This window comes from Ailuropoda melanoleuca, chromosome 20, assembly GCF_002007445.2.
Source record: "Ailuropoda melanoleuca isolate Jingjing chromosome 20, ASM200744v2, whole genome shotgun sequence".
Lineage (NCBI taxonomy): Eukaryota > Metazoa > Chordata > Mammalia > Carnivora > Ursidae > Ailuropoda > Ailuropoda melanoleuca.
Window position 1 is genome coordinate 4,650,195 of NC_048237.1, and position 17,085 is coordinate 4,667,279.

A 17,085-nucleotide genomic window follows, 5' to 3' on the forward strand; every position below is an offset into this window, starting at 1 on the left:
AGTAATAATGCAGTGATATTTTGAAAAGAGAAACAGGGAATTAAAGGACCTTGGTGTGGGTTAGCTAAATTTCACAGGTATATTAGGTCATCTGACAAGACCGAGGAGGCCGAATGAAGTGGGGAAACTGAAGATTCGAGGGCATTTTGGAGACATATGCTGCAACAGAGTCAACATGAATTGACTGATACATTCATTATGATATATCTGTGAAGATCAGTTACTATTTTATAGCATGTATTCCTTTTAGAATCAGTAAATATATCTTCAAAACTTTTCCTAATAACTTGGCAAAGAGAGATACGCAAGAATTCACCAACATGGCTGACCGTGGGGTTTAGGTTTGGTAGTGAAGTAAATGAAACAAGAAGGAGGCTGACATCTTGGAATTAGAGGAAGCCCCTGAGGTACTGGAGGTCCCCAATTCTTTATGTAACTACAAATAGGTTTTGAGTTTCCACAGTACCAAGTAACATGCGTAGGAATTAGGGGAGCAATGACAAATAAGATGGTTTCCACCAGGGCAGTTACCATGTAGTGAAAGAGATAGTCTTGTACAAAAGCAGAGAGAATCAGTGGAAGCAAGTAACGGGGAGAAAAGAAAGAAGAAAAAAAAATGGTGGTCAAAGAAAGAAGCCCAGGGTTGGCTACTTGGGGAAAAAAAATAGAAGTGGTCAGCAGATTTTAAGTCTCCATTTTATTTGTACATACAGTATCCATGTTTTGGGGATGTGCACTAAAATGAGAGTTGGGGAAGGGGTGAAGGGAGGAGGGGCTTCGACTTAGAAATCAATGGTCTCTCTTTATTGTTGTGACCACAATGGAATTGGCTCCAAGTCATCTTTGGCATTTTCCTTCCTTGTATTTTAAACTGAATTATGATCTAATGTCAATTTCTTAATCCATAAATCTGGCTTGACATTTCATGTGCTTCTAATAGATGGTACTGGAAAAGCTGTTTCTGACTCAAGCTCCATAAAGGAAATGAGGAAAATGCAGAGAAGGCTTGAGGCTAATCTATAAAGCAATTCGCGGCCCATGCCAGAAAACGCTTCCTCAATTCATCTCAGTAGGTAATCTGAAGAACTGTCACTTCTTGGTGACACATAGAGGTCTAAGTCCGTATTAGAAGTTCATAATACAATCAACGACATTTCTGTGTATAGGACATCATCTGGAATTTTTGGAAACCAAAACATTAAACCAGTTATTTGGCACCACATAGCCAGCACTCCTCACCCCCGCTCCATGTACCTTTTGAAGCACTTTGTTCAGTTTTTAAAAAGTAGAATTGGGGTGTATTGTCATGGACGTGGACAAACTTGAAAGCCAAGGTTGGGGTTGCTAACTCAAGTATCCACAAGAGTCAACCATGGGTAGAAGTGAGTGAAGCAGGCTGAGTATCAGAAGAGCAGAAGCTGGATGATGAACCCAGCCAGCCTCCACGTCCAGCCTCCACGTCCAGCCTCCACATCCTGCTGATGTTAGGGAGGGTCAGGACCGCAGCAATCTGGGTAAGACTCGGGGCAGCCGCTGGTCAGAATTAGCCTATTGTTTCCCAGGGAAGGCCAGCCCCGCTTTGCCAGATCTTCCCATTTTTTCCAGAGAGATCAGAAAATTGGACTTTTATTTGGAAACAGCTGCATTTAAAAACTGGCTTCTAATTTAAAAGTAAGCTACAGGCTGCACAAAACCTACACATCAGCCACATTCAACCTTTAAATTGTCAGTTTGTCTTCTCTGCTTTAGAATTTACTTCTCACGTGGCTGTTTGGATATCGCATGGCCATGGCCCAAAACCCAAAACACTTGCGTGCACACTTAGGCTTCCTCAAACCAGTCTTGGACGAGCTGCAGAGGAGGAAATCAGATGCAAGGACAGTCGGTTTTTGTTTTTTTTTTTTTTTAATGTTGCTTTGGGTCTCTTCTATTTAAGAAAATACTTCAGTGCTGTATATAAAGGTTCTTGAGACACACAGATCAACTGTAGAATGGCTCTGCTCCAAACATGTAACAAAGACAGGTAATTTCTGTATTCATCAGCCATCTAGAATCAGCATATCTCATGTGTTGTTTTCTCCTGTTGCCATGGTTTCCATTCTGAAAATTAGCAGCATTGAACACCTCCCTCCTATTCATCCTTGGGGAGGGGGCAGGGAGACAAACTCCTTTGCCAGGAAAGTGAAGCTTGTGTGCAATCACTACAAAGTTCAGTCTACTAATTTTCTTATCCTAAGAGTCAACTTACCCCTTGGCCTCCAGGAGATAATAAGAACATGGACTCCTGACGCTTGATCTTCCTTTTAAGTTCTTTTAGTTCAGTTTCCTCATTTATTAGATAAACAGAATTAAGTGGTCAAGAGTCTTAGCTCGTAGGTTACCTGATGGAAATTCCACAGACTCGTATATGTTATAAAATTAGTGCTGCAAAGCCTTCTGGAATCATATGCCCCTTAGGTAGAGTAGCACATGGGCTAGAACTCAGTTCTTCTAAGTCACAGTCTAGCAGTCTCTCTATAGCATTTCCGTAGAAATATAGTATTTCTATAAGGAACAACTGCAGGCTGCTCAGCCTCGTCCAAGCATTGATTACCTATTAGTTGCAAATAATAGACAAAGCAAACTCAAAAAGACTTAAAAAAAAAAAAGGTGTATGTTGGCTCTTCAGTATGAAAATTTCAGAAATACAGTGGGCTTTCAGGCATGGTTCGATCAAGTCTTAGCTCCATATCTTCCATCTTGATGATCTCAATCAAGATGATTTTTATCACCATCATAACAAGTACTGAAATTGTGTTTATATATGCCCAGCCCTCTTCTAAGCACTTAACAACTATTTACTCATATAATTTTCACCACACTTCCATGAGATGGGTATTATAATTAACCCCTCCCCCACCCCTTTTTTTTCCATGAGAAAATGGAGGTACAGAAAGTTTAAAGACCTGGCCCAAAGGTGGCACTGCCCGGCCAGGATACAAACTCAGGCTTTCAGCTCCAGAACCTTTGCTCTTTACTTTTGAACAAAGATTCAGATTGAACTGGTTTAGGATAGGGCCAAAGAATCAGAGATTTAGAAGGTATTTCCCAGGTAAATTGGGATATCCATCCAGGGTTGAAAACCAGTGGGTCAAGGGGTGGAACCGGTGATAAGGTGGCAGTCCTGAAGCCCCCACAAGGGACACCGTGTGGGAATTTAGGGCTAGCTTCTGCTCTGCCACGCCTCCCTCCCCATGGAAAAGAGGAGTAAATCTCAGTCACTGATGGAAGAAACTTCCGGATGGCACTGCTGAGCACTGCTGAACACAAAGACTGGCCCTGCAGGGCAGCTTTGCCTCAAGAACCTGAATATTAGAGTCACAGTAGGTTTTCGGGGTGTCCATTACAAAGGTATTACAATTTTTGCATGATGGCAGTCAGAGATTGATTATAATTAGGAGACAGAGAAGAAACTCCCGGGGTCATGGTGCTTCGTTGGAGATCCCCTGCCTCTAACTCACAATGCAGAAATCTTTGCAAGAGTACTTTCCTGGATCTCAATGACAACAATTAAACTTGAAGAGCATGAGGAGACATTTTAATCAGAAGCTAATTAAGAACAATGGGGGCATATGTATCATTGATTGTGTCTCAAGCACTCTGACTGATCTGGAAGATTATTCCATTAATATATGGATGTAAACAGACACCAACATTTTCTCAGGATGAGGCAACTGCACTTTGAAGGTTCCACCTCCAAATCTGGATTTTGTTTATTAGATGACAAATAAAAATGAGCAGCGTTTACCTGCCTAGGGAGGACATCAGGTGCCGGTTCCATGTCTTGGGCTAGGACAGCATCAGGCATAACCAATGAGGCAAGGAGAGTCAGGAAGCCACGGTGTTACTCGTTTTTAATGGTTTGGTGCAGCTCCACTGTAAAATGAGACTAAAAACATATCTGGCCCTAAACACAGGGGAATAGATGCTGGGAGTGCTAGTGACATCAAAAGAACGAAAAACCAAAGTAGCAATCATAGTATCATATGTAGTTTCCACCTTCTGTTAGTGTGGTGCTTCTGGGATGGAGGAAATTCTCCTCTTTGCCCCACAGGACCGTCTTAAATCAAGGAATCACCCGTCGCACCTCCCCTTACCAACACAATTGGGTTTTGTTTTTCTCTACATTAGTTTGGGACCTTTTAGTCCATGTTGCCTCAAAAATCATGCCTGCTGAGCGATGGTGCTTGTTTGTGGCCTCACTGTCCCTGGTCAGAGAGCCCAAAGGGGCCTGGAGGGAATTTCAGTCTGCTCTAATTTATCCTGCTGGTAACAGATAGGCGAGATCCTCAGTACTTGAAGAGTGAATTTTGCATATGGAAAACTCAACCATATGATTTCCGATTGGCTTCCCAGCATTTTCTTCCAGTCCCTTCCCAAGTGAACACTGAAGGATGTGTCAGGCAATCTGGGTTGTAATCTCAGCAATGCCAATGTCTACCACTATAAGTTATTTAAACTCCTCCGAGCTTCAGTTTTCTTCCTTCACAAAGTGAAATATAGATGAGATGATCTTAGCATCTTCCAAAATCAAAGTTGTTTGGATGCTATTTCTTTTTCCTTCTGGCTCGTCTGTCTCCTCTGTAGTCCCTGACTGTCATACTCATTTTGGTTTCCATATTTTGCCAGGTCTTTTTTGCTCAGGTAGTAACTTTTTTCATGCTCCTTGACATAAGCATGTGCTCCTCATACTTTAAAGTTCTTCTCAAAACCCAGTATCTTCAAAGACTTTTCTCAATGTGTGTGTGCAGGGGTTGGGGGAGGGGAGGCAGGTGGATATCAGTTGGGCCACGTGCCAGGGATGTGAAGATGAAATGAGATAGACTTGCTTCTGTCTTTCATAGAATTTACAGACTAGTTGAATGCTAACAGCTAACATTTTTTGAGATGATAGTATCTTAACTTTTCAGTTGAGAAAACCGAGGCTCAGAGAAGTTAAATGAATTGCCCAAGGCCACAGAGCTAGCAAACAACAGAATCCAGGTCTATTAGATGACAAATGTTGTTCTTAACTGTCGTGCTACAGGGCCAGCAGATCATGGCAAAGATGCGGCAAAGGAACGCACTTCCCATTCCTGTGACATGACCAACATTAATTTCCAAACTCTTTCCTTCTGAGCCTGGCAAAGTCACATCATCACTGACCAGACAGTTTTGTCAGACATTTACTTTCAGTTGATAGGAAGTGGCACTTGGAATGAAACTTACAGTATTTGCTATCTTAGCTGACGTCTTTTCCAGAACACCAAGAATCATTGAATAATTCATTGGGATTTAATCATATATTTCATTTCATTGTTCTTTAACTATTTCTATAACAAGATACATCTTATCTTTCAACTATCTCTAACCTCCGCATGGACAGGGACATGATTTCTTTTAGAAAGTCCACTTCGTCTGTTATTGACGTGGACTGTGAGCGCTCGGTAAGCACCGTGCAGGCACGAATGCACTCATGCTGTTTTCATAGTGCCCGTCAGGAATGCCTGAAAGAAGGTTTTCCATATGTGACCCAGGTCTCCAACTTCTGAGCTGGAGAATCATTCTATTTTTTCCAGTCCTCTGAGCATTGTAAATGTATGGGGGGATATGTTTTCGCAATTTACAGAGGGAAAAGAAAGAAGGCTGAGACTTCTAACCAGTGAGATGACAAATAACAAATGAAAACTGATGCTTGTCATTAAGCCAGCCTAGGAAAGTCTGCAATGATGGAGGGGGAAAAGGCTTCCTGCTAGCCTCTCCTCCCTGACAGCAGCCTGGATTAAATTCCCCTCCTGGTACTCCCGGCTCCCCAGGGGATGCTGAGCGTCTCCACTGCCTTGTTTAATCTTTGCACCACACCAGCCAGGAGTATGTGACACGGAACTCTTTAATCAATCTTTGTTGCACGAATAGCTAGATATTGCTGTAACTTCAGGGGCTTTGGGTAGAGGCTGGGTAATAGGCCTCCCACTTGATTATTAATGCTATGGATTCCTTAATAATATATTTTTTTTAAAAAAAAAACACTTTTATTTCTACAGTGAAAGCTAAAAGGCAAATAAAATGTTCCCATCAGGGGCAACATTTTGTGGGGACATAATTACACAAACATATAAATGACTCAAACTCTTGTTAGAAATGAGTATGTGAACAAAGAAGAAAGAATATAGGGGCTGCTTGGAATGGGGAATGAGGCAGGGGATGTTTATCGAATTAGTGGGGTGGAGACCCTGGAGATTGTAAGAACAGCTAACCGTTAATAAGCTCTTACTCTGTGTGTCAGCATTATTCTGAGCAATAATTCCTGGATTAACTTTCCATCGCTTTATGGATTAAATAATAATAAGGTCCCCACTTTATAGATGATGAGCTTGAAGAATGAAAGACTGAACCATGTATCCCAAATCACAAAGCCAGGAAGTTTTCAAGTAACATTTCAAATCCAGGTGGCCTGCCTCCAACCTATGCCCTTGACCTCCGTGGTCTCCTGCCTTTATAGAAGATGAACTCTCGCCAGCTTCAGCATTCTGCCAAGAGCCAGCCCTAACATGATTCCATCTGATACATTCAAGGTTTCTGTCCCTAATATAATATGAAGGCAAGATTCACTTACGATTGTTCCTTTACAGTTGTTCCTAATTATTCTATTTGTGTTTACTTGGAACGCCTGGGGGATTCAATAAACGTATTCCAATCCATGTGCACGATCCTGAAGAAATCAATAGAAGGAATGAAAATGAAGTGAGATTTAAGCAAGCTTTCTGTATCGAAATCATATCGTTCACTGGAGACCGTATCCTTCTGCTTCTTAGGAAAAGCAAGCAGCCCCCTTCTGTGTGTTTAAGCAAACAGAAGTCCTAGGCTAGAAAGCTGTTCTAATCAACCAGTAGCTGCGAGCTATATTGCTGAACTTTGTGTTACGAGTGATGGTGGATGCAATTCTGATACACTGTAGCTTTCATCTGAGAATCCCAATCTGCTTCGAGTCTAATAGTTTCTCTCAACCTTTACCATCTTAAGCGCCACTAAGAGATTGAATCATTGCAGGGAGGCCAAACGGAATGCATGCAATGGGTTGTATATAATGGAATGGTTGTTTTTGTTACATAATGTAACGATCACTCCAAATAAAAAATGCTCGGCGTATCTCTAAGGAGCATATCTATATTGGCGCATCTTTGTGGGCTGGGGTCATTGCAGGACAAGCCGAGCAGGCAGTGTATGCGGTCCACCTACGAAATATTATTTAAGGCCCTTTCCCCCCATACCGCAAGAAACTCTTCCAACACTGACGTATTTATTCTGTCAGCAAGAATTCATTGAGTACTTGTTATGGGCCAGACATTTGTCGTCAAGATGCAGAGTTGTCCTTGACTGAGAGATAATAATGATCAGGTGTGGTGAGAGACATACTAGGAGACACCGTTTGTCCCAGGAACTCAGGATGGCACGCAAACTCTTTACCTTCCAGGTACAACTCTCTGCATCTTCCTCCTCTTCTCCCAGTTCAATCCGGGGGTAGGCACATTGGAATTCTGGAGGTGCCATTTAAGAGGTCACCATTTTTCACAATACCATGGTTTCTATAGAGATTTCTTCTGCTTTAAATCACACACTCCATCTTCTCTGCCTAGTGAACTCTAATCTGTTAAGGTTTAGCTCAAATGCAACCTCCTTTTTAAAATCTTCCCCGATTTCTCTACCTTGTTCTCCTTGCTCCATCCCTTACCCCATCTTTCCTTCTTTCAATGCAGAGCATTTGGTTTTCCCCTCTCTTCTGGCATTTATTATTTTATATGGCATTATAACAATCTTTAGACATTTTGGGTTTTTTGCTCTTATTGGTTTGTAAGCTCTTTAGGGCAGAGATATTATATATATAAATATTTTTTTTTCTTTCTAGCACTTAATACTGGAAATTGCATATTGTTCAAAATGCTTTCTGATTAACACAGTGAATTAATGAAAAATAAATATCATTTGCTTAGGAGCTATTGTGAAATTTGCATATTCTACATTATTTAATTTTCTGAATAATCCTGTAAGATAAATATTACCATCATCATTTTACAAATGAGGAAACTAAAGCTTTGATTAAATAAGTTGCTCAACACCATACAGCTTGGAAATGGTGAACTTGCCTGGTTTTAATGGTTATCTCCTGTTTTACCATCCTGCAAAAAATAAACGAAAATGGGTGTATCTTCCTTTTACATCTTTAGTACTCAAAATGTGACTGACAGGTCAGAGGAACGGGCATCGCGTGGACGCTTGTAAGACGGCAGACTCTTCGACCCTAGCTTACCCCTGTAAAATCAGAATTTGCATTGTTAACAGTATCCCCAGATTATTCTTATGGAGAGTAAAGACTGACAAGCACCCACTACCTTCACAGTTTTTCCTGGGTGAATCATGATCCCTCGCTTTTTAAAGGCTCATCCAGACATGCAGGAAGTTGGTGCGGACTGTGACATGCAACCAATGAGCAGAGGAAAGCCTGCAGATACCAGTTTGGACATATTCTAGAAGAAAAGTGAAACCTTATCTACTTTCCTAACATTCTTCTTTTCTTGTTTCCCTACCATCCTCATCATTCTTTGAGGGAAGAGGGTTGGTTAAAACTACAACTTACTAGGCAGATGTGAAAATATTTTTAGGTGTTTCTCATTCAGATTTTTGAATTGTGAGTACCGCTCACAGAGTACCACTCGAGTTAGCTAGAGAGAAGAGCAGTTTAAGAATACATCCGCAGTGGTTTCAGTAGTGGGCTCTCCTAAGACATCTGAGTGCATGATCAATAATAGGATTAGCCCTCATGGAGGTGCTTCTGAACTCAAGATCTCTGCAGCAGGAGTTTGGGGGTCTTCTCCTAGTGATCTACCATCAATGAAGTTTGGTTACCCCATCCCTCTGTCCTCATCACCATAATTACCACTGTCTGTTCCCCTCTGTCATTTCCTCTTCTTGCTGTGAAAAAAATTTTTCTTCTTCCTATTCAAGTTCTAAAGACCGAGAATATGATTGGCTAATCTTACATACTCAAGGGAGCCACATGTTCCCAGATCTCAGGGTAGTATATTAGTATATGGAAGAAGTTTCTTGGTCAAACGCCCAGCTCCAGTTCCATTATCCACAGCCTATGGTATAGAATGATTTCTTTTAGGAATAACCTTTGAACTTCTGCAGATACATGAGAAGTCTAGTTTCCTTTAGAAAGGGGTACAAGTAGATGGCTCTGTAAAAAGGGTCCAGGGCAAAAAGGAAAGAAAGAAGTTAACTTGTTTCCAATGCAGTGCTAAAGAGCTGGGTATCTTATTATAGACTCAGCAGATGTGACTAATTGCTAAATTCTGCCTTCTTCTGCAAGACATGGTATTAGGGTAAAATAAAACAAGTAGTCCATTGTCCCATTGAGTTTATTTTCTAAGTAGATATTTACTGAGAACCTACTACTAGTTAGATATTCTGTAATCCGGGGATTACAGAGATGCATAGAACACAGCTGATCATTTTCAGGGTGGTTATAATTTAGTGGTCACAGCTACATGAGGAAATATTTTCAGAATTTATGTCACAAGTGCAAAGGCCATCAGCCCAAGATGTGGCTTTTGTGTATTTGCATGTATTTTCTTCTCATTCTAATTCTCTCAGAATTTCCTTGTGGAGAAATGTACATTAATTTGCTGCTAAGGTAATTGTCTTCGCTTATCCAAGCAATATGAAAAGAAGCAGGAATGAGTAAACCTAGCTTATGACTGAACGACTTTAAAAAAAAAAATCAAAAGATTAAGAGTTGAACCACATTTGCTTGGTAGTGCTGTAAGGTCTGTTATAAGACCTAGGTCTTTATTCTTAGGCAAGGAGGGGACATGATAAATTAAAAACTGAGAGCACTGTGTTTTGTCATATCTCTGGAAGTATCCATTCTAGGCACTGTTTGAAGCATGCTTTTATTTATAACTAATATAGGGCCATCTTTGTCTGATAAAGTCAGAAGACTACTTTATAACTCAGTGAGTTGAGTGATACAAGGTATGGGATCAGCGGTGTGCATCATGGAAATCCATGCTGACCTTGCCCAAGGCACCAGTTTCCAAAGGGTTATCATACCTTCATGGTGGTTGTTCTTGATTTCTAATTAGAGTGACTGAGATGAGCTGTTCTACTCATTCAAAATCCATTTTCTAGCACAGCTAGAACTTGGTGAAGGTTGAGGCATAGTGAATATTAAAGATTATCATGCTGATTTTACCCTTCTCAGATTATTATGCTGCATACATTTTTAGGGATGGTATTAAAAGCACTGTAAAAAAAACAACAACAACAAAAAAAACCTAAGACAACCGGTTAATAGGTGGGAGGAAATGTCTAGAAAGACCTTTTCTAAGATTCTCCTAGGTGTCCTCTAGCTTGGAGGGGAACTGAGCTTGTACTAACTATATAGCGAAGAGTTGTTATTTTTGTTTCTCTTTCATCCAGTTGATTAGGAACAATTACCAGCACAGAATATTCTCCACAGAGCTCTAGAGAGAACATAAGGAAAGCACTAGAGTCAGCTCTTGACTTCTTTTTCTGAACATTGGAATTGTTTTTTTTTTTTTCCTTCTTCTATCTGGCGGGTGGCTTTGTAAGGAAGAATTTTGGTCCTCATGGCACCTCAGCAGTGATGAGAAATTCATGTACTCAGTAGCTAGTTTTTAGTTTGTTCTTCCTTTCAAAGAAATCTTATGCAATATTTCTGCTCCTGTGTCAACAGTAGCTGGTATATACGAAGCAAATTTGCCCAGTACGCTTCCCACTTTCTGGGGGCAAATATAAATGGCAATTCATTTTGGCAGATGGACCCGGATAATGAAAACTTCTTTGGGAATTAGGGACTTCATGGAACTAATTTAGATCTTGGGAGGAAAGTGTAGCAAAGGCCATTGTTTTACAGAATAAACATTTTGTTTGGCTTGTTTTCATCAAGTGAGTTACTTGGTCCACCCTTATTTAGTAGGCTTCCCTTTCAAATGAATGTTCCTTTTTTTTTTAAGATTCTATTTATTCATTTGAAAGAGAGAGAATGAGAGAGAGCATGAGAGGGGGAAGGGTCAGAAGGAGAAGCAGACTCCCTGCTGAGCAGGGAGCCCGATGCAGGACTTGATCCTGGGACTCCAGGATCATGACCTGAGCTGAAGGCGGTCGCCCAAGCAACTGAGCCACCCAGGAGCCCATGACTGTTCCTTCTTAAACCCATCTCATTTATGTTACTCTAAATATTCCATGTCATGAAATATTAAATCAGTTAAACAATAATTTCCAAAATGGTCACCAAACTAGCAGTAGACTTTAGAAGTGCCAAGGGGCAGGAGTGGGAGACTTTTACAACTGTCCATAATCTCCTCCAGGCCACCCATTGTTATCCTCCAGAGACATGCAGTCTTATACTCTAGGTAAAAACCGTGGGATTGCAACTCCCCTGCCATCTCTCCAAATCCGATTGCCAGACAGAATCTACTCCAAAGCAGAAATTTGGAAAGTGCCATTGTTGCTGTTCCATCCACAACATTAGCAGGACTCGATTAACAGTTAATCACCATAAATACATTTCTGGTAGTCTGCTATCCTAGCTCTATTGCTCAGGACAAAAATGAATAAATAAAAGATCTCTGACAAGTTCCTATAGTTTGGAGACTTGGTCAAAGATCTCCCTCTCTCTTTCTTTTTTTTTAGCCATGTTATAGCCTTTTCCCAATATGAGAAAAAGCAATCATCAGTAACTAGAAGAGTCTCCAGACTCAGGGATATGGTTATAATCGGGTCAGTTGAGCCTGCTTTCAGCTCATTCCACATCACAAAGCTGTCATAAGACCAATGCTTTCTTTGGAGCACATACATTCAAATGCCACCAAGTTGCAAGTCTGGGGCTACAAAAGGTAAACCAGTGTCAGCGAGCACATCGTGTTGCAAACGCATGGTAATAATTGTATAGACAGCAAAGGATTGCAATTCACTACCGTGTAGCAACAGATACATAAGGCAGATGCAAACAAGCTATTGTCACCCAGCAGAATTGGGAACCTGAGAGCAAAACTCCTAAGCTGTTCATTATCAGCCTAAATGAGCCCATTAGCCTTACATTAGACTTTAAAGAGAAAAGAGTGCGCCACTGAATTGTCAGGGATGCAAAATTTCCTAATGCAAGAGAAGAATCACCACAAATTCAAAAGCTGAGTCTTATTGTATCATCTATCTTATTTTCAATTTGGAAAAATTCATAATCCCAACATGGGTATAGCTTTTATGAACTTGTTAAAAGAGATGATAGAAGAAATATCTTAGCATCATTTCCATATTAACCCCCCCGCCCCCCCCATTAGGAGTACTGCTGAGACAAAATGGGATTTGGGAGAAGCTTGTTTGTTTCTGGTATATCTGGTGCTGATCAAAAAGAATCAAACAGAAAAGCAACCTATGGTAAAATTTTGAAACCTGATTTTTACCAGAAGATTATTTTGATTTTATTATGTTTGATGTTAGTGAGGGATAAGACAGACATGAAAGGTTTGGAGTATAGATTTTAGAACCGAGTGATGAGCAAAACTGACAATTCATATTCTTATCAAATCCTTTTGAATCTTACAAAATAGAAGTTTCCTTGAATTTTCTGACATCTTCACATCTCACCCTGCCCCAAACTTGGGGACTCATGAAAGACAAACATAAAAGTTGAAAGATAGTGGCAAGAAAAAATTTTCAGCTGCAGACCTATTTAAAAAAAAAAAAAAAGTCTTATTTGGTCGAGGCTGAAGGCTCTCTTTAATATAAGGTAGTTGGCCCCACAAGGGTATTTGACCTCAAATCTAACTATCATAAATAAGGAACTGAAGCAGAACGTAAATTACAAGGCTGACACAGAGCTTTTCTTTGCTAGTTTCAGGTCAAAATACGAACTTAAATCGGGAGAAAGTATCTGTGTTGTCTGAGAATCGGTAGTTCTTTTGGGTATCCAGGTAATCTCGAAAACTCTTTGAGGTGATTACTCTCAGTTTATTAAAAAGGTTATACAGCAAAGGAACACTTGATAGTCTTTACATGCTCTGCGATGGCTCACGGCTGTACTGTGGGCTCTTTGACTTGCTTCGAAAAAATAAAACCTTTTCAGCTCAAGGATGCCTTCTTCATCTTGTGATCACGTGGCCATCATTACCGCTATTATGACTACCGCAATTATCTGAATATTTAATAAATGTACATCTAATGAGCGACATTAGGCAGCGGAAGCATGAAAAACCTCTGCCTCGTTAGCCAGGGTCAGTTATCAGAGTTAATCAACAACTGACGGCTGAGGTTCGTTCCCAGTCCTATTGCATTAGCTCCATGGACACCATACGATTCGGGAAGATAGCCTCCTGTTCCAAGAGAGCTCTAAGGATATCATGGCTTCCCAGAACCGGGCAGGTGCTCTCTCTCGTGAGTCTCTATGCTCCTTCTCTACAATATTCCGTCTCTTCCAGAAAACAGTTAAGCGGTTTTAAATTGGGATCCTGAGGAAATAGCGGAGGGATTGACATGCAAGCAACCAACAGGGTGGTTCTTTATACCATGTCGTCTGGGAGGGGACTCTAGCTCTGACCATCTTCTTTCTGTAAGAACAGACTTCAAGGGCCTTAAGGACACTAAGGTCAAGTTTCTGACCTACCTTTTCAATGCGTTACACTATTTAGAGCACGATTTGGAACGCTACAGAAGTGTATGAAAAAAGAAGGCTGAAGGGGTACTGGCTTTAATTTTAATTTCTTCAGAATTAGATCACGTTCTAAAATCCCAAGTGTACACATTAGTCCACAGTGAGAGAAATAATTATGAAAGAGCTCCAGTCACCACTGCATATGGCCAGACTGTTTGCTAGAAGCAAGCATAGGTGACAGAGCAGAGAGAGGCAAGAACATTTTGTCCTGCATTAAGCCCTGCTTCCCTCAGAGGCTGTGTGTCAGACGCCTGGGACCCTGGTTCTTTGGGCGGGTGAGCCAATTAGCACATTCCCTAGTCTGGAACTGTAGTTGCTGCATCTGTGATCTGCATACTGATTCAGCTGAGATTTGACCTTCTGGGCGGAGAAAAACAAGAATCCCAGGTGAGAGAGAACGTTGGCCTAGATTTTCCTACCCTCGCTCCTCTATTCTTTATTTTCAGGCATACTGGCCTAGTAGTTTTTTCTGACTAACCCCGAGACCAGAAAACAGTCCTATTTCACTTGAAAATGTAGATCGGTCTATAGAATTAAAGCTATTAGAAATCACGGCTTTTACCTCCTTTGGCTAATGTCAAAAATGGAAAGCAGGTGGCTCCTTGTACTAGTGACACTCTTGGCCCACATGGGGGCAGTACTAGGTAGTCAAAAGCCTCCAGGAGCTGCCAGGGCATGCAGAGTCTGGCAGGAGACAAACTCTGAATGCATAAAACAGAATCAGGTTAGTTTTTCATAAGCACAAGATTCCTTAAAGCCAATCATTATAGTGTTCTAAATGTTCTTGCTGAAGGAACAAGGAAGGAAAGATGTCTACCAAATTTCCAGCTGCTGGTGCAATCACTTGCCACAAGATGTTGGGAAAATTTTGTCATCGATTACTCCATTTGACACTAGAGTGTCCTTTTAACATATATAATAACATGAAACAGACAAACCAACCATCTTTTGTCTGATTATCAAATAATATTCTAGGTTTGTTTGAAACGGGGGAAGCATATCTCAGGTGGAGATTTTCAGTTTCTTATTGTCTGATACGATGAGTCGCATTTTGATAAATTTTCAAATAAAGAATTTCTAGGGAAACTGGATAAGTAAGTATCCGTTCACAGCCAGTGGAAGTTTACCAGGGTATTTAGTGCCTGGAGGTTATTTACCAGGGTATTTAGTGCCTGGCTTAATAATATCGAACAGGTCTCCCTCTTGGATGGGTCTCTTTAAGTTAAAACTGCTACATAAACAGACATTGGTGTAATTATACATTCTTCTGGTCTGAAGAGTTTTCAGGTTTGAGAAAGGAAATCTTTTCTACCCAGACTCTCGAGATGGATTATTTTGGTTTCTTACAGGACACACTTTCGAGATTCGAGCCAAGAGGCATAATGGTAAGTTCAGCTATACTCCCACTGTACTGAAAGACACAAAGTCACAAAGCCATTGTCTCCTTACTCAGAGGTGAGACTACATAAAATAGAGTTTTTAGGTGGTGGTGTCCCATTTCAACCTTCAGAAGACGAACTGGGAATTAGCTGATGAGCTCTTACATAGGCCCTGTGAAAGCTATGGCAAATGACTCTTTATGACAGCGTGGGGCCCGGAGCTCTGACATAAGCTAGACTGCTCCTCAGAGAGGAGTCAAAAGACTCTCGTGGTGACATTGTGTGTGTACCGGACAGAAGAGAAGAGTATCTGCCCCTAATGTCATTAACATGGGCTTTGATCCCCTCTTTCCTCTCTGTGCTTACTTCCTTCTTTTCTTTCCCTGTCTCTGATCTTTCGGAAAAAACTAAACACTGAGTTCCCTCCATCTTCAGCCTTCACTTTATCCCCCTTTCCACTTACGCACATACCAGAGCATCCAATCACACCCAAGGAAATTGTTTTTCCCTGAGGGGATCATTTGGTACTCAAATGGCTATGGTTCCTACGTCAGAGCAACACGATTATTAGAGAAAATTCAGTTTTGCCTTTACATTCGTTTTCAAATCTCATTAGTACAAAGGTTATTTCTCCCATTAATTGGCTACTTAGACTAAGGTATACTAAAAAGCACATCTTTTGCATGTTTTAAAATGGTAGCTTGGGCTGGCATGATAGAAGCCAGCTCCCTGTCCCCTGGATGTTTTAAACATGGAAGAAAGCATCTGCCTTGCCTCCATCTGGGGTTTGGTAAATGAAATTTCTCAGGCTGATTTTTCTATTCTCTCTTAGAAAATGACTAAAATGGCCCTGGATTTGAACCTTGCCATAATGTTACCTTAGTGTCACCTGGCAAGTTGTGATAAGCAAGTGTTATACAAAATTTGCTGCGCCTACCCCAACCCTTCTGGAAATCCGTACAGGAGCTCCATGAACACTTAAGCGATAGTATGCCATCACTTTGTCTGTGTGACTATACCATTTAATGAGCATACAGGGAGGAGAATTGCATAGAAGATGTAGTGATAAACAACAGATTAATCTTTTTAATAACTTGGGGCTTTTGCTTGCTGGATTTTAATTTTCCCCTCTCCTAAAATACTAAGTAGAACGTATACCATGGTAACGTGGTTTCCTATTGCTTTGGGGATGAAGAAGACGGGATTAAGCTTAACCTACCGCTTTTCTCTTGTCAGGTCCCTCCGGGCACCCACGTTGCAAGCGCGTTCTTTGTGCTTTCTGTTCTAGCAGCACCCGACTCCCACTCCTTCCAACCCCGCTTACTTCCTCTTGCTAGTTCTAACTTGATCATTAGCAAGAGAGGGGAATGAATAAGAAGAGAAAGACAAAAAGTAATTAATTCACTGAAGTGCAGCTGCAAATGAATTTTTAAAATAAATTATTAATTTTCTCTTTAATATTTCTGCATTGATACTGCTCTGTATCTGGGGATTGGGAGCGAGAGCCGCTCGGCTCCACAGCAGCAATGCCCTGGGTAGAGGCAGCGGCGCTTCGCTGTAACGAGAATGCCTTGTGCTAACATGATATTTCTCTCGTTCATCAGCAACATGCCTTTAGCCAACAGCGTTTCAAACAAGAGCGGGTGTTTAAGTTTACGGTAGGTGGAGCAGGCATGAAGGATGGGGGCCGTTGCAATACAAGAGGTCGAATGCCTTATGTTCTGTATCTTCTGGTGTCAGCTCCCTAAAATACTGAAAGCAAGACAAAAGTGTAATGCGTCGGATGAGAAAAAGGTGACAGCACAAATCCAGAATCTTTTTGCTTCTGCGGAAGGGAGGAAAACAGTGCAGGATTTTGAGCTGGGGGGTCTAGGAGTCGATAGCTTGGAAGGAAGTCCTACTTGCGGAGCAAGCTGGGCGGAGACGGGAAACCGGTCGTAGGGCTGCAGCGCG

General features: G+C 41.2%; 1 long non-coding RNA gene across 1 annotated transcript; it reads left to right on the forward strand.

The window, feature by feature from the left end:
* The first annotated feature begins 14,071 nt into the window (after positions 1–14,071).
* LOC109489715 lies at positions 14,072–16,443 on the forward strand. Its single transcript, XR_002142801.2, has 3 exons — positions 14,072–14,140; positions 15,103–15,138; positions 16,369–16,443. It is a non-coding gene; the product is annotated as an uncharacterized LOC109489715 (long non-coding RNA).
* Positions 16,444–17,085: the final 642 nt, after the last annotated feature.